General features: G+C 37.9%; 1 protein-coding gene across 1 annotated transcript in view; it reads right to left on the bottom strand.

Annotated features, from left to right (window-relative positions):
- calcrl (calcitonin receptor like receptor) overlaps nucleotides 1-16563 on the bottom strand; it is a 51040-nt gene extending 34477 nt beyond the window's left edge. The window contains exon 1 of the mRNA XM_015376976.1: nucleotides 15928-16563. The gene's annotated coding sequence lies outside the window, so the exon portion shown is untranslated. The remainder of the gene's footprint in view (nucleotides 1-15927) is intronic.
- Nucleotides 16564-18597: the final 2034 nt, after the last annotated feature.

The following is an 18597-nucleotide window of genomic DNA, read 5'->3' as shown; positions in this document are numbered from 1 at the left end:
TTTAACGGAGAGTCTCCAGACTGATCTGCGAGTGAAACCTTGAAAGCTCGCGAGATCAGGATGGTCTCACGAGGCTATTTGCCAATACCATCAGTTTGAAATTAATGTGTGTGTGTATATATAAAGAACTACATACTACTTGGATGTAAAATAATTGACTTCATGGTTTTGTCAAGCTGCTGCCTACTTTTGTGAAGCAATAAAAAGACTTATACAAAATAAATCCAGTAGAACTTCTCTGAAACTGGAATGGGTGACAATAATTGAATAAACTTTTGGCTCTCAAAATGATATGGGAGCCCTATTTGTTGGTACTCACCGATACCGATACCACCATTTTAGTGCTTGATCGGGGTACCGCCCGATACTGGTATCAGTATTGCTGCAACACTAGTCAATACCCTTTTATCCTTTATTTTATCCTCATTTATTCCTTTAGTTTTGTACAAAAAATAGACTTTAAACAACCTCAACAACTACTTAACTATTAAAACTACTGTATAAAGCTATGATAATTTTCTCTATCCCACCAGTATACAATCTGGAAACGGTGATAAGAAAAGGAAATGTCCATGTATTTCCCCACAGTGAGGTTATTAGTCCTCCATGTTTAACCCGTCTGTGCTACCATAATGGGGGTGTAGGGGACAATAACTGCATCACTCCCCTGTGGTTGATTTTCTCATGACTTCATCCGACTTTAGATCATAATAGCTAAATTCTCGTATTAGTGTGATTGTTCAGACAGCCATCTATAAAGCCCACCATATCCAATCTATATTCAAAACAGTATTTTAGATCAAAAGGATAAATGTTTTAGAGAAATAAAAGAAAAGTTCATCTTCCTTTTATTTAAGAACTTAGAAGAACTGAGGCTACTTTTAAGACCAGAGACCGAACCCCTTCAGCTCCACTGCTGTTAATCCCAGTGAAACACTCAAAGCCTAAAAGCAACTGGTGGAGGTCAAAGGTTCACTGATTGATGACTATCAGGAGAGTACAGTTCCCAGATGGCTAACTTGGAAAATTGAGTCATTTTTATTCTGGCTAAAGACAAACAAATGCTTGTGTAAAAGTAATTTGTTTTAATTGGACTCAAGAGGTCTAGTCAAGGCGCACACATAATTTATTACTCAATGGTCAAATGTTTAAAATTAGAGATGAAGAAGTTAAAAATAACATTATAAAGAAAAATATAGATATGCAAAATAAATAGATAATGTGTAATACTCCTATTTAAAATGCCACTAAGAATAATGGAGAGAAAGCTGAAAGTACCAATAAGCAGCATGTCTAGTTTTTAGATACAGTCATTAAAGTCATCAATGGACCCTAAGATGTGATCCTATGATAATTTCATAATCTTTGATGATTTTATGGAGATTTCGCAAATATATCTGATTCCCAAATAGCCATAAACAATTAATATGTGTTTTTTACAAAAAGGCATTTTTTTTCTATACTTTTTTTTTTTGTTTTATTATCACTTTTCACGTTTTTAATGAACTGCAAATCAAATACTATAGCAGCTAGACAAGTGTCAGTCTAGACCCAACATAAAGCTCCTAATGGCTTAGACTTGACCCGTATGTAACCCATAGCAACCTTTTTGTCCAATAGGAATGCTACAATCTAATTACCAATGAACCGTCTTAGTTGAATTTGGATTACAGAGCTGAAAAGTATCGACCAAACTTAGTTTTACCAAATAATCTGACATCAACATATGTATCTACATTAGCTGTGAGTATCTCAGAACTTTTTTCTTCATTCCTGATCAGAGGAATCAGAAGCGATTATATCAACCTGGGTCCCATCATTCCATCCTTCAGAACAATGCAGATGTACAATGCACTACAGGAAGTTGCAAGGACAGTAATGTCTCTATTTATAGTAAACACTGTTGGCTTCAGCAAAACCACAACTGTAATCTGTTTGGCAACTCTTTACAAGGTCATTCTCATAAAAATAGCAATTAAGTTTCCATTTCATGCATTTAAAAAAATAATAACACACCTTGGACACATCCCACCAAAGTGGAAACAGACAGAACAAACGATGAAGCTTTGCGAGATTCTCAATCATGGAACGAGTCGCAGCCAGATACCTTCTCTTTGGGTTGTTAGAGGCTGGTATTCCTTTTTTTTTTTTTTTTTTTACATGCTCCATACGCAGTCATCTGGCTTTTCTTTAAGAATCAGGGAATTAAATCAGGTAAACCTGACAAAGTAGAGAAATATAAGATACAACAAATTCCAATTTTAGTTCTGTTTCCTGATATACAACTCTAAACAAACATGAAAAATGCACCAGGATAAGAATTTAAGTAAAAGAATTTTTTTTTTAAAACTCTGGAGAATGAATATTCTGTTCAAATTCTTAATTTAGGTCTCTCAAACCTGGACTGAATTATTCTACACGCAAAAATATTAGTTCAAACTTCACAAAAGTATTTTACTTCATCCAAACCAGTTATTTTCAATTTGATCCAATCTGACACCAACTCAATTTGGAAGGCTAAAAATGAACACTATTTTTTTTTTTTAGCTCTTATCCATGTCGTTATGCATTCTTAAAAAAAAAAACAAGAAAAAAAATATATATTTATATTTGATATATATAAAATGTAGTCAAAAAAGCTAATTTAGGAATTAACGCTCAAGTTGACTAAATTTACTCAAATTTAATTAGTAAGGTGCATCTTTTTTTTTCTAAGCAATGAAAAGCAATAGAGATTTGTTAACATCTACACAAAACTAAATGCTTTTCATACAGAAATGCGTCAGGCTGAGATCAAACCCATGATTTTAGTGCTGCAAGGCATTATTGTTACAAGCTAGACCACCATCCAAGCTGCTATCCTGACTTTTCAACTGTTACTGACACTGACCACCCAACACGGCTGCATAAGTATTCTGATACTTCGATATCACTGTCTCCCTCACAGGACGAGAGTTCTAGTCGAAAGGAAATGGAATCAGAAGGTGCAAGACCGTCCAGGAAGATCCAGGAATGTGTAGCCTGCTGCACAGAGTTTGCTCCATGGTGGCAGCAGGCCATATGGCCTGCAGAATTTAAGTGAAGCAACAAATAATTCACTTCTGTCCAAAAAAATTTTTTTTTATTATGAATAGACTCAAAGTCTGCAGGAAATACAAGAAATGCACACCAGAAGACTGCTGCTAAGTTAGTCTTTTTTTCTCCTGACGAATCCTCCCAACATCTGAAGAAGAAAACCTGCTACACTGAGGCCCTGGGTCCTGCTTTGTTCCACAAGGTTGGAAATAATGGAGAAAGAAGATTGAACACTGGATAAAAACTCTCTGATTGATATATTTGTGAATACTAGAAACAGCCTTATTATACGATTTAAATCAATCAACAAAACAACTGAGATAGGTCTGATTATTACGCAACAGTCTAAAGTGACTGAAACTAGAGAGCAGGGTGCTTGTCTTGAGGTCAAAAGGGGCTCTTCCCACAGAAAGATGATCCTATTGAGGAGGCCTCCGCTCTGCGCAAAGGAAAAAATAGCACAAATACTCAGTTAAAAATATACGGGTTAAAAATAAAACCTGTCCATCGTGCGCTCCCCTCGCTCAATGCTCCTTAGTGGGAAACCTTTTTAGCTTTGAGATGGATTCAAAACAGAGTTACCCGTTTATACAGCTGGACATATTAACAACCAGCTGCTCAGAATGAAATGCATGATTATAAACTTTCCTCAGGAGCTTCAGATCTCATTTCTGGGGGATCCTTGTAAATCTATCAAGCTATAGCTCTGCAGAGAGCTTTCCTTCCTGCATTAAGATGCATCATTAGAGCAGCGTGCAGCTGGGAGGGAGTTCCAGGGCTGTTCCTGCTGGTGTCTGTTCCAATCTGTTTCACGGACATGTACCTGGGTCTTCATAATATCTGTGGATCTTTGATACAGACTTTTCCCTCCAAACAAAACCTTAAATAACTCTTTAGGATGCAGTTAAGGCAAAAACGTTTCAGGGCTTAATTTTATAGTTTCTGCAAGAGATCCTCAAAGTCCTTAAACAAGAGATTTCTCGCCTCATTCAGGAAGCAGCTGGTAGTTGAACATGTCACTCATGCATTATTCACTCCTTTTGTGCAGCACATAACTCTTTCAACAGTTGAACTCGAAGAATGTCAGCTGTGAACCCCTAAAATCCCCACGGATAAACCAGGGACAAAAATAACTCCGGAGCCGAGACAAACCGGCCGACAGGAAGCCAAATATCCGAATGAGAGTCTGACATGTACAAGGTGATTTAGAGTAAAATAGAATCTTAAGAGTCGCAATAAACGAAGCTATCGTCTGTCAGATCAAAGCATTTTTGGTTGACAACAAAATAAACACATTTTATAATCTAACCTCAAAATTAGGGCTGAAACAATTAATCTGATTAATCGATTACTGAAATAATTGTCAACTAATTCAGTAATCGATTAATCATTAACCTGGAGACTCTAAAAAATTCCTTTAGCTGACAGAGCAACCCACTTAGAGCACTAATTATGTAAAAAACTTAAAAAAAAAAGATATAAATATTTTGCATTTAAGATAGAAAGATGTTTTGGTCTATCAATAAGCTCTATCCAGAACTCCTCAAATGGAAGGTTTAGTTTCACCTGGTTTACTTTCGTTAAAAAAATATTCTCTAAGGAACCTTTGGCTATCAGATTATTAATCGATTAGTTGAAAAAATAATTGACAGATTAAACGATTTGCAAAATAATCGCAAGTTGCAGCTCTACTCAAAAATAGAAAAATATTCATGAAAGATTTCACCATGATGTCACTGAAACGGGGAAACAGCATGTGACATACTAAGTACATCCCTACGATCCAGCAGCAGAAGCAGCATCTCTGAGCGGTAGGTTCTGTCTGACTTCACCAGTCCATCCCAGAAATGTTAATCCTCTCTTCAACAGATGACTGTTGATATACGATTGGCCGAATTTAGGTGTACAAGCTGTTGTATAACTAACTGGCCTGCATAAGATAATGGAAAAAAACAACAGCGCACATTTTAGGACATTTTTTTTGACAATATGGTCTGTTAAAGAGTACATTTATATACATGATTAAGCCAGAATGATTTTAAATTTAAATATGAATTCCCTACCACTTTAAAAACAAAAACATAAAAAGAACTTTCTTTGTTTGCAAGTACGGAAGAGGATTAGGGCCAGTGAAAAATTTCAGTTTCAGTTTAGTATGGGAAAAAAGTCAAAATTCTGAGAAAAAAGTCAGAATTCTGACTTTAATCTCAGAATTCTGACTTTTTTCTCAGAATTCTGACTGAATTCTGACAATAAAAAAAGTCAGAATTCTGAGATTAAAGTCAGAATTCTGACTTTTTTCGCATGTTAAACGGAAATAAAATTTAAAAATCAGTTAACTTTTTTTTTTTTCAGTGGCCCTAATCCTCTTCCATAGCCAATGGTGCAAAACTTCTGCAGAAAAACAATCATTGGGTCTCAGACGGGGAAAATCATCCAGCTGGAAATCAGCATGAGGGCTGCACGTGTATGACAGCAGCAAATACACAGTTTACATTAATTCACAAGCGAACATATTATACCCAGCAGCATAAATGACATTGGACTTTCAACAGATAGAAAAGGCTAAATTAATTACTTCAACTCACAAACTCGATTGGAACCTCCTCCAGCCCCTATGATGAAGTCTCCCTCAGACAGTGCAGGGTTCAACCTCCTATCGACCATAATTTAAAGAGACGGAACTTTGGTTCATTTCTCTCCCACCATAACGGGGTATATCAAACCATCACACAGTAACCCAAAGCATGCTGCATTTACTGGTAAAGGAAAAAGTCAGGTGCATTAGCTGACATGTGGAAAACTCAGCTTCAGTTATTAAAAATAGCACCGGGATGGCCAGTGTTATCCAAGGGGTGATAAAGAGGAACTCTTCAGGTTTTTGGTCATTTTTATGAGCTTCACGCTTCAACCTTGGACTAAATCTGCTAAAAAGTTCCCTCCTGGGAAACTAAGCAGCTGTTTGAGGTGAATAATCTTTCTCTATGTGGACTGATGGTCTTCAGATAGTTTGGACATGATTTTAAAACCTTTCCTGGACTAACAAGGAGTAGGGCTGTGTAAAACAAAATCGATTTAATCGATTTTGAAAGGATTCCTTTACATTTTTCCAAAATCGATGTCTAGGGAATGAGATTGATTAATTTTATAGTGATCACGGTGACGTTCACATTCTAGATTACTTCAAGCCAGACAGCTGCAAATATAGCTAATAGGTTGACTGAAGACATTAACAAATGGGGGCTGAGCAGCAAACACCCTCTAGTTGTTACAGACAACGCTGCTGATTTTAAACTGTCTGATTTACAAGTTTGCACTTTGTGTTTAATGTGACAGGAAAAAACAAAATACATGAGTGTTTTGAAACACAGCTGAAGCACGTTCATTATTGAGTCTGGTTCTGCTGGAGGTTTCTTCCTGTTAAAAGGGAGTTTTTCCTCTCCACTGTCGCTACAAGCATGCTTAGCGTGATGGATTGTATTTGAGTCGATAAGTCAATGCAATCAACTGGTTTTCCTTAGATAGAAAACTTTGTATCAATTTGACTGTATGATCTGGTTGAACTGTAAAGTGCATTGAGATGACATGTGTTGTGGATTTGGCGCTATATAAATAAACTGAATTGAATTGAATTAAAACTAGATCGAATCGAAATTAATCGATTTAGAACTGTATGAATCGAAATCGAATTGATTCAGAACTTTTGGCCCTAATAAGGAGCAGCGGCTGCTTCTCTGAGGCCACTGATCTCTTTCCACCCTCATGGTATTTAGACACACCTGTACGCTCCAGAACAACAACCGTACTGAACTTCCGCTTCCATAACGCTGATGATCAACAGAAATTACTGCATCTGAAGCAGAATCTGGCTGATCGTTTTTTGGAAGCAGCTGGAGTGTCATTTTTCACACACACAGTGATCCATCATAGGCTTAGATGGAGACAGAAGTTATTCATCATTTGCTCATCTTTGTTTAATCAATAATAACAAAAAGCAATCAGTCATTGTCAGACTTTAAGTTGAAATTCATGCTTTAAAACACAGAGGAGAGAAAATGACTGATTTCCTGAATGCAAAACTGATTTGAATAGATTTTAAATGCAGATAACCGCCAACGTTTAATTCAACTCATTACAGCGTTTCTCCAGTAATGATTTATTCATTCGTTCCTTATTAATATTCAAAAAAAGAGTAAATATTTTCTCTGCAGCCTCTGATTTTTTTAGTTTGCAGAACCTCAAACAGAAAAACCTACAGATGTGCTGCTCTGAACAGAAACTGTGGCAGAAATTAGAAGATGCTGCCCTTGGAGCGCGGCTAACTGGTCCATCGATTAACGCACCAGGTAAAAATTATTGATCTGCTGCTCCAGTGATACATTATTGATATTGATTGTCAAGGTATTTTTGGTTTTAAATCAGTGTTAATAGGACAATAAATGTATTTATTTGTTTTTGGAGTTTTTTTTTCTCCCATTGTCAGAACAAATTTTAACCTCATCTTTTAATTTTCTATTCTGAATAAAACCCTTTTTATATTTCTCAAATGTATTACTTTCTGATTCAATCTTTTTCAGCTCCACAATCTTTAAAGAATAAATGATAAAAGACTGGAGGACAATCATATACCTTGGATACTATCAAATAAAGGCTACTAATGGTACAAAAAATAATACTAATAATTACCATTACACACTGAAAACAGCTAAAATGTAACAGCTAAGCTAAGTGGGATATATAATAATAAAGGAGTAAAACTGAAAAAGCTTTATTTTCATCAATGCAAACCTTTTGATATTCAAAAAAGATTTCATCTCTTTGAAATAAAGGAATTTACCGACCGGATTATATAGATTAATGGCTTACTGCCTTAAAATCCTTTGAGGAACCTCTCCTGAAATGTATCTCCCTCTGAAGCCCAGTATAAGCACAAAATACTCAACATTTTATCAACGATTGCAACCAATATAATTGGTTAGCTACCATCACAGCTAACATCTGCCTTAGCTTTACAATAATAAATCATACTTTCTCAGCAGAGCAAGTTCATTCAGCAAAGTTTTAGACAAATGATTGCTGCTGACGTTTGCTCACAGCACCTGAAAACATGGAGTAGAAAAAGGATCCAGAGCCATAGCTATAGCTGAACATAAATATTTTATATTTCACAGGATGGAAAAAAATGCTCAGATTCAGCTTCTTTTCCACGTCTATGCTACCTAAACCACAGATTCAACGCAGAACTGAAGATTAGCCACATCACTGCAGACCCCTGCTGAGGTCGAACTGTGTCTGGTTTGGGGGGGATATCTTTCAATATTCATGAGTGTGTGAGGAATAAGAAATTTCAAAGGGTTTCAAATGAAACTGAATCCAGGATCGACTGCAGTCCATGGTGCATATGATCATTGTTGGAGCTTTTGTAACATGATAACTTCACCATGAGGTAAGCAGAGAGCTGAAAGAAGGATCTAGCATGTAGCTCCACAGTGTTGACAACAAAACAAAGCACATAAACAGGAAACCAGCAAGCATCAGGCCGCTGCACAGACAAAGTTGAATAGAACTCTGTTTCAGATAAATTTGTTGCCACTTCAAATTAGTTGTAGTGCCAAAATCAAGAAGACTTCTCAAAGGATGGTGGTTAATCAACACCATATAAATTAAAAGAAACTGACTAATAGCTCGAAAACTTTAGCAGATTTACACTCAGTAAAGTTATAAATACTCTATTTAGAGTAAAACCAGCTTACACTGATTTTTTAACACCTAATTTTAAGCTAGTATACTGTAGGTTTCCAACAAACGTTTGGGTCACCAGAACTTGATTGCCATGGTGGATCTAATACTGTAGAACAAAGCTTGTCTGTAGACAAGTACATCCAATTTCAAACCAAAAAAGGAACCTTAAACAGAGACTAGTGCATCCTAAGGACAAAACTCCCAGACCAAATATGAGCGGAGTGGTGTATGCAGTTAAATACAGTGAGGAATGCTCTGATCTTCATATTGGAGAAACCAAACAACCTCTTCACAGATGCATGGCCCAACACAGAAGAGCGACCTCCTCCAGACAAGACTTGGCGGTACATCAACACTTTATGGACAAAGGACATTCTTTTGAGGACCAGAATGTTCACATTTTGGTCAACGTTAAACAGAGGGGGTGGATTCAAATTTCAGCTTTCGAAAACCTACAATGCAGAAATTGAGTTGATCCCTTCTCGCTATCATCGCAACCCCAACCCCATACAGGGTAAAAGAAGACCTCGCCTATTCAGCAAGACCAACAACCCACCCCTTTCAGAGACTTAGATAGGTATGGGGTACCCCCATTCCAAAGGGGTAGTCCCGTTCGTCCTTTTCAATTTGCATGTTTTCTAAACAAAAAACAAGGCTTTGTTGGGCTATTTTATAAAACCTCGAACTTAACATTATTCCTGACATTTTGAATCAAAAAAGCTTCCTGGATGGGAAGTGAAACGTCTTCAAACTTGGAAGCAAAGTCCAGTGGATCGTTTTTTACTTTTTTGGATTGTCTTTAGACGCCTGATGCTCGCAGGCTGAATAAAATGTCCTTTGTTTACGTGTATATTCATTTTTATTGTGCAAACGTAACTCCAATGTCATTTCTTTAGACGTCACTACCAAGACGTTCAGCTAATCAGCAATGCCATGCTGGTAGGACAATGTGTGACAATGCCCATCAGCACCTAGCTCCAGTCACCGTAGCTCCTCTGGTACCAGGCCAGTCTGCTCTGCCTTCTGTATGAGGTCGAAATACCAGATCAAATGTTTCCAGCATCTCATCCAAAAGAATGCCCATCTTGCATCACATCCCACTGGTCCAATACATTTGACAAGCTGGAGACAAGTTACAGAGACAGCTCTGAAAGGAACAAAGATCCAGCTTAGTGTTAGCTTACTTAGCATTAGCAGCAGGAGGAGTGAGTGGAGGCAACAGGTGGAGGACTTAACACTCACTCTTTGTCTCTCAGTGTTACCACATACAGGAAAACATCCACTTGTTTGCATTAAGGAATGTTCTGGCTCTTGTGTTTCATCTCTATCAACTTCTCAGTCTTGGCTACTGTGGTCTCTGAGTGGAAAGCTTCATTAATTGTATTGGAACGAAACCAGGAATTTGACAGTAACTGACAGTGAAGCTGCTTTGGTCTTGGCTAGGAAAGATTCCCATGTCTGAAACCGATGCAAAACCAAGACTTTGATAACGAGGTTTCAAGATAGTACCAAGTACTTAGAAAGGTCTCAGATATTCATCTCAAGACAATTACAGGTACTTGGGAATGGTCACAAGTACCTGTGAGCACACTAGTCTCAGTCAGATCAAGCAGAAAACCCTTAAGGATTGGTATGTTTGAAGCCCATTTCATTCTCACAGACACAATGCCTTCACCATTTAGATTTCAAGAGGTTTTTCCCCTTTGACCTGCTTTTCTGTCCCATTTTAGGTGGGCTTGTATGGCACACAGTATTTTCTTTTCAAGGGTTTTTTACAATCTGTAGATCGCTGTGATATGAATGGGTCAAATCATAAGATGTCTCTAAATGTTTATTGTTGTCAACATTTGCAATGAGTTGTTGTTTTTCCACCATGATTTACCACAAATACAAATTGATCAAATTCAGTTCTTGGGCCGCAATAGTTGAATTAACTCAGTGTTTAATGCCACTGGCTAAAAATATCTTGTATTTCATTGTTTAAACTGCATAGCATTCCAAACTGTAAAACAAGTCTACTCTGAGAAGGAATATTTCATATAAAACATGTTTTTTTATATATTATTTATTTTTTGTCAAATTTTCTAATGAACCTAAAGGGAAAAGATTTCTGGTGCTATCATAAAATGAGTCTAACAATATATCTTTAAGCAATATCGCCCAGCCCTAGCTAATATATAGAGTCATTGTTTGAAGTAAATTCCATCAACACGTTCATAAACGGCAAATAATTGTGCAAAGTGTGATATTTTCAAATTAAAAGATAGCAGCTCTTGTAATTAGATAAGGGGTTATTTTGAATGTGTGGAAAACATTTGAGTCATGTTGACATTGAAATCACATTTAAATTTATAAAAAAAAACAAATACAAATAAGACTAAAAGACAATAACTAGCTTATACTTTTCTTGACGCAGAAGAAAAAACAAATGAAAAAAATTCAAACCAAAGCTTTAAATGATAAAACAAAAGGTTGGGGTGTAAAGTTGGACATGATTTAAAGGAAAAGGATTAGGATTAGGGCCATTGAAAAAAAGGAGTCCACTAAAAAAGTAATTCAGATTTTGATCTCAGAATTCTTATTTTTTTTTACCTTTTTTCTCACAGAATTCTCACTTCTTCCTAAGAACTTCACCATTTTTTCTTAGATTTCTCTTTATTTTTTTCTCTTAATTTTACTTTTCCAATGGCGCTAATTCTCTTCCGTAAACATCACATTTTAAAATATTTCTCTTTAAGAAATGGTCCATCCAATTGAAATACATATTTTGGAAACAGCACTGCTGTTGACAATCCCACATTCAACAGCTGCTTTCCCAACACTGACAGTAAAACTTCAGTGTCACGTTCTGCGGGTTGGATGTCACAAAATGGACGTTTCCCCATCACAACCCAGAGATGTTCAAAAGACGTTTTTCTGAAGACAACAGTGACAGAGAGATTGTATCGGTCGCTGCGGCGTCCCGTCTATCTGGCTTCACCAAGCTGTCCAAATCTTATCCCAACATACAGCTAAAATGCCTCTCATTTAACACAACAACGTATATAAGGAGCCATTTTATTTGTGAACTGGAAGAAACTGCATCCTCTATGTCTCGTTCTTGCAAAGTGAGAAAAACGTGTAACAAGCTGAAATAGAAATAGATAGTAGACAGCAGTAGCCTCATGCTTGATGAAATTGGGACTATGGAATGCAGAAAAGATAAACTAAGGAAAAAAGCTAGATATGAGGAAAAGTCAGAAGCCCGGCACCTGGTAACCCCTTCATAACCTGCCTCCATACCTGTTGTTCTGCATGTGGGCTGAATTGTATCCCAACAGAAGCAGGTTCTCATAAAGTTTTATCTTCTTCTCATGAGGGAGTGAGTTTGCTGCTGTATTGCTTTCCAGGGATTGAAATAAATGTTTGGGGTTATAGAATTATACCTAGGGGGAGTGGTGGTCTAGTGATTAGTACGGAGCCCCTCTGATGACATGGTCAAAAAAAAATTTTAATTGTGGCCACGAGGTAGTATTTCNAAGTAAATTCCATCAACACGTTCATAAACGGCAAATAATTGTGCAAAGTGTGATATTTTCAAATTAAAAGATAGCAGCTCTTGTAATTAGATAAGGGGTTATTTTGAATGTGTGGAAAACATTTGAGTCATGTTGACATTGAAATCACATTTAAATTTATAAAAAAAAACAAATACAAATAAGACTAAAAGACAATAACTAGCTTATACTTTTCTTGACGCAGAAGAAAAAACAAATGAAAAAAATTCAAACCAAAGCTTTAAATGATAAAACAGAGGGTCGGGGTGTAAAGTTGGACATGATTTAAAGGAAAAGGATTAGGATTAGGGCCATTGAAAAAAAGGAGCCCACTAAAAAAGTCAAAATTCAGATTTTGATCTCAGAATTCTTTTTTTTTTTTTACCTTTTTACCCACAGAATTCTTACTTCTTCCTAAGAACTTCACCGTTTTTTTCTTAGATTTCTCTTTATTTTTTTCTCTTAATTTTACTTTTTTCTCAGAATTGAAACTTATTTTCCAATGGCGCTAATTCTCTTCCGTAAACATCACATTTTAAAATATTTCTCTTTTAGAAATGGTCCATCCAATTGAAATACATATTTTGGAAACAGCACTGCTGTTGACAATCCCACATTCAACAGCTGCTTTCCCAACACTGACAGTAAAACTTCAGTGTCACGTTCTGCGGGTTGGATGTCACAAAATGGACGTTTCCCCATCACAACCCAGAGATGTTCAAAAGACGTTTTTCTGAAGACAACAGTGACAGAGAGATTGTATCGGTCCCGTCTATCTGGCTTCACCAAGCTGTCCAAATCTTATCCCAACATACAGCTAAAATGCCTCTCATTTAACACAACAACGTATATAAGGAGCCATTTTATTTGTGAACTGGAAGAAACTGCATCCTCTATGTCTCGTTCTCGCAAAGTTGACAGAAACAGCTGGAAAAGGTGTAACAAGCTGAAATAGAAATAGATAGTAGACAGCAGTAGCCTCATGCTTGATGAAATTGGGACTATGGAATGCAGAAAAGATAAACTAAGGAAAAAAGCTAGATATGAGGAAAAGTCAGAAGCCCGGCACCTGGTAACCCCTTCATAACCTGCCTCCATACCTGTTGTTCTGCATGTGGGCTGAATTGTATCCCAACAGAAGCAGGTTCTCATAAAGTTTTATCTTCTTCTCATGAGGGAGTGAGTTTGCTGCTGTATTGCTTTCCAGGGATTGAAATAAATGTTTGGGGTTATAGAATTATACCTAGGGGGAGTGGTGGTCTAGTGATTAGTACGGAGCCCCTCTGATGACATGGTCAAAAAAAAATTTTAATTGTGGCCACGAAGTAGTATTTCATGCGCACGAAGTAGTATTTCGTGGCCACGCAATAAGTATAACGTGCGCACGAAATACTACTTCGTGTCCACAATTAAACATTTTTTTTGACCATGTCATCAGAGGGGCTCCGTAGATTAGGGCATGTTGTGTTCCAGAGGTTCTTAGATCAATCCCCACTCCCACAGACTGCCACTTTGGGTCCCCGAGCAAGACCCTTAACCCACACTGCTCCCAAAGGGGATGGGTTAAATGCAGAAAGTTAATTCCGTTGCTCTGTACTTGTCACAGTGTAATGAAAACAAAGTAAATTTCTATTCTAAATATAATAAAGGTTTAAGATAAGCTTTAATAGAACACATTAGAATATCCATCAGCCAATCAGACGAGGGCATAATGAAAACAAGCAGCTGCATATTTTGCTTTTTTTTTTTTTTTTTACCTCTTGTATTATGAGAGTTATAACCAAATAGTAATAACTGCTCCCCAAAAGAATGGGTCAAGATAAAGGAAACAAATTCCCCCGTTGTGGAACAATAAAGGAATTTTTTTTTTATCACTTATCTTTAGACTGACTTTAAGTGCTTGTTAACATCCCAAGACGCAACAGATGAGGGTCTTGATTTATGGAAATTTACCAATATTAAATTGGTAAATCAGCGTTATAATTTCTTTTTTTTGCAAAGTGATGAGTTCCCCTCATGGACACAAATAGCCATGAACTCCAGTCATCTCTGGACTGGAGGTTATCTCTGTTCACCTCCATCAGAACAACTCCTGAGCATCACATCCGCCTCCTACACACAACCATCCCTATTAGCACCATCCGCTTTCATGGCCAATGTCCAGCGTGTCCATATCTGCTGTTGTTTATGTAATTTGTCATCATGGTCTTCAAAGTCTCCCAGTGGTGGTTCTAGACCAAATTAACCAGGGAGGTCAGGGTGGGGTCGATGCTTTTTAATGGAGGAACCGAACAAAATAACTAAAAACTGAAAAAGTTAAAAGTTCATTATTTGACATACAAAGTGAACCAAAGAGACATCTGCAGCTCTGGAGACCTCGGATCTTGCAGAAAAAAAAACTATCAGTTCAATATGATTGAAGCTAAAAGTGCAACAACTTCATTTGCAAAACATAAATAAAATAAAACTGTAAAACTAAAAATATTAAATAGTCCAAGAAACCTATCGGTTCTGGCTCTGATGCATATCATAATGTATTCATCATTAACATATTCTCTATTTTATATTTGGTTCAGGGGACACAACAGTAGCAATTATCAGCTCTACAGGGACATTGGCCCCTGTTGGCCCCTGGGATCACCCATGACTCCCCCCAACTGTTCCAGGGGAAGCTTAAGATTTCAGAATTCTCAAAAGCAAATATGAGACGCGTTTCCTATCCCTGAAAGCCACAGACTGAACCAGGGTGCAGAAGCAGAAGCAGCCGCAGCGAAGTCCAACCCGCAGTGGAGTCTGAGGAGTTCAGCCCAGACTGGGACTAACTTTAGGTTCAGACTGCGTGAAACAACCAGTATGCACTTCCAGTTCAATCAGCAAAGAATATCAGAAGCACTCAGCTTTAAGCTGGTCTCTGACCTTTCACCTCCACCTTAACAACACCAGAGCATCACACCTTCCTCCTACGCACCAGCACCTCCATCCATCCTCTTCTCCATCATCCAGCCTACAAACTTCCAGCATGTCCAAATCTGCTGCTGCTTATGTAACCATGCAGAGGATTTAGCAAGCAGAGAGCATGATGGCTGGACTGGGAGGCTCAGCTGAACGCATCACTGCTCTCCAGTTTAATCAGAGTGGAAGGAGCCTGGGTGGGATTCAAGCTTTCTGTGGGGGCCATTTGTCAATCTGTGGAAGGGATGGCAGCTCTGGATTGTTCAGCAGAAATCCTGCAGCTGACTCAGCGCTGCTTCCAGACAATCAATGGACATTTAATATCAAAGCTGGCCGCTTGGAGCCGTTTTAACGCGCAGTCTGCCACAGACTGTGGCCATGCTGCAATACAGCGGTTTGACACGCTGTGCGTGGATTTTCCTCCACGCTCACACCTCCTGACAGCAAAGCAATGCAGATTAAATGAGGACGGATCCAGATGCGCTCAGTTCAGACATGCAGAACCGTTTTTTTTTTTTTTTTTCTTTGCTCCAAACTGACTCCTGTCAGCGATCGGCAGGAACGTCCCTGAAAAAAACAAAAACGGACTAAATGAATCCTGATCCATTCCAGCTTTTCTTACCAGAAACAGAGATCCAGCAGGCGCTCCAGTCCTCTGGTTCTGCTCAGGGTTCGGTTCGGTTCCTGCTCGGCTCGGTGATCCAAACACAGCGGACCTCCGCGGCTCTATGCGCGAAGCTCAGGCGGCTTCAGCTTGACGTTGGAAGTCAGCCCACTGCTTCCTGTTACATCACCGTGGAGTGGAGTGGAGTGGAGAACCCACAGCTGAGGAGCTGCAAGCAGAGTGGACACTTTCACCCACCCACTCCCACGCTCTCTACATTGGCTTATTCTGGGCGGATTTCCATACAGAGAGGCCGTTTGATGCAGAAACATGAGCTGCCTGCAGAGCAGATGTTTGGGCTGACCCAGAGCAAAGGGTCTGGACAAAAGTCTTCAAAAAGTGCTTCCTTGCTCATTTTAAATAATTTTACTTACAGAAACGCATCACATACTTTATTCATTGAAAACTTTAGAAAATATGTCTTATTACATGAACAAAATGGTGAAAAATCATAGTGAAAGCCTAAAACTGGACCTGCAGAGATCACAGTCTGGGTCTCAAGAGGTCATGAAGTGAATCTGGGAGGATTTCAATGTTTTCTTGCACAGGATAAACCTCATCAGAGGTCACTGCTGGCCTGCAAACATCCTTCTACATGAGAAATCATTTCTGATGTCTTGTTTTCACTCCAGACACTATTTCATATTAACAGCTATTAGCAGCCAATGCTGCAGGCCCTTTTAGAGTATAAAAAATGCAATTTTTTGGCCCCGATACCGATATCCGATACGTTGCTGTGCAGTATTGGCTGATACCGATACTGATACCATCGGTTTAGTGATGGTGAGATGAAGCCTCATGAGGCATTTGAACATTTGGCCAAATTGCTTGAAATTATCCCCACATTTCATGAAGCCTCGTGTGAACATGTCACCACCTACTGGTGAAGTGCAGAACTACAGATGGTAATATAATCTGTGATTTTTTGCAATATTTTTTTTTCTTGTTTTTTTGTTGTTTTTTTCCCCATATAAGTTCATTTGAAATTGTTAATGTTTGGTCTGTATAATAAAATCTTTAGTACGGTTTTTTTTTGTGAGTAAAATGTCTTGGAAGAGAAAAATCATTTCAGGTACACAGTTTTTCTGCCATTTTAGTAAAATAAGCTCAATCAGACAGTTAAAGTCTGTGCAATGATGAGAAGAAGAAAGGTGTTAGTCTTTTTTTTATTTAAACATAATAGTTTTTCCACAGTTTTTGGTTTGAATCGGGTTGGAAGTTATGTCTTTAACCAATCTTTTGGTTAAACCCACCAACCTATATTTATACTAGGGCAACCAATACAAATTAGTCACATTATCGAAAATACTTGTGTTTTATCGCAACTTTTAAAACTATGAGGTGGATCTTGAACCATCAACCCACAGACTTGAAGTCAATTTCTCAAGTAAGTCAAATACTTATAGAAAGAAATACTACTTTGAACCCATAACATCTATGATTAGTGACTTGCCCAGATTTTGATTATTACATTGTCTAATTTAACCAAACTAGTTTTAACCAACTAGATTGGTTGAAAAAACAAACTCTAAACACTCTATCCAACTCTCCTACAAACTCCCACATCTTGACTAAACACAGAGACTGTTTAAATGCCGCAGAAGTTCCAGGCTACCTGAACCACTTCCCAAAGCGGTCACAGGGTATGGCGTGTAGCGAGGCTTCCGACGTCATCTATTTTGGCTCCTCACGCCTCGCGGAAACACCCCCTCCATTATTCGAAACACACCTCGAAGCTTCAGCTCATCTCAAAACATCACTACATCTGTTAGAAATTGATGTGTGGGTGTATATATGAAGAACTGCATAATACTTGGACGTAAAATAATTGCCATCATGGCTTGGTCAAGCTGCTGCCTACCTTTGTGAAGCAGGAAGAAGAATAATACAAAGTGAATCCATTATTGCCTACCTGGAATGGGTGACAATATATAATAATAATAATATAAATGGATCGGGGCCCCGACCGATACTGGTTTCGGTATCAGTGCAACACTAATAAGAACTTTTGAAACAATCCCTTTTACAATCACATTTTATTCCCATTTCAACAACTAAAAACTTGTTAAAGTTAAATGCTTTAACATTTTTTTTTTTTTTTACAGTAGGTTTTGGGGCGTAGGCTGATGGAGGTGTTTAATGAATGACTTCCTGTATATTTTGATTCCTAATTTGGTAGTCACCAGCACATCCAGCAGAGAACAGACCAGAACTAACTAATTCCTTCTTATCCAGGGACACTTTGGGATCCCAGACAATGAGATGGGAAGAACTGGTAAGTTTGGGTTTAACCTCTGACCTCTGCAAACTACTGCGATAAGAAAAAGATGGAAAATGGATCCAAAATGTGGAAACAAAATACATGTGGATGCTGCTAGTTTCTAAATTACTTGAATCCTGATGGGATGAGAACAACTGCAAAAATATTTAGAAACAGAAAAAAATACACTGTTGATTCAAACCAGTTTAAACCCAGTGAACCAACTTCTTGCATTGTTACATAGAAGCATATGTTGTAATTGGAAATGTTCCTCAGACCCTTGAAGAGTTTACTAAGGAGATTAACTAGCTGCTTTGATTCAAGACAATACTTTGCTTTTTTAGAACAGCTGTTGAAAGTTAGGGGCC

This window comes from Cyprinodon variegatus, unplaced genomic scaffold (assembly GCF_000732505.1).
Source record: "Cyprinodon variegatus isolate N-32 unplaced genomic scaffold, C_variegatus-1.0 Scaffold145, whole genome shotgun sequence".
NCBI classification, from domain to species: domain Eukaryota; kingdom Metazoa; phylum Chordata; class Actinopteri; order Cyprinodontiformes; family Cyprinodontidae; genus Cyprinodon; species Cyprinodon variegatus.
Note: the sequence above shows the minus strand (reverse complement) of the source record. Positions and strands in the feature narration are given on the sequence as shown.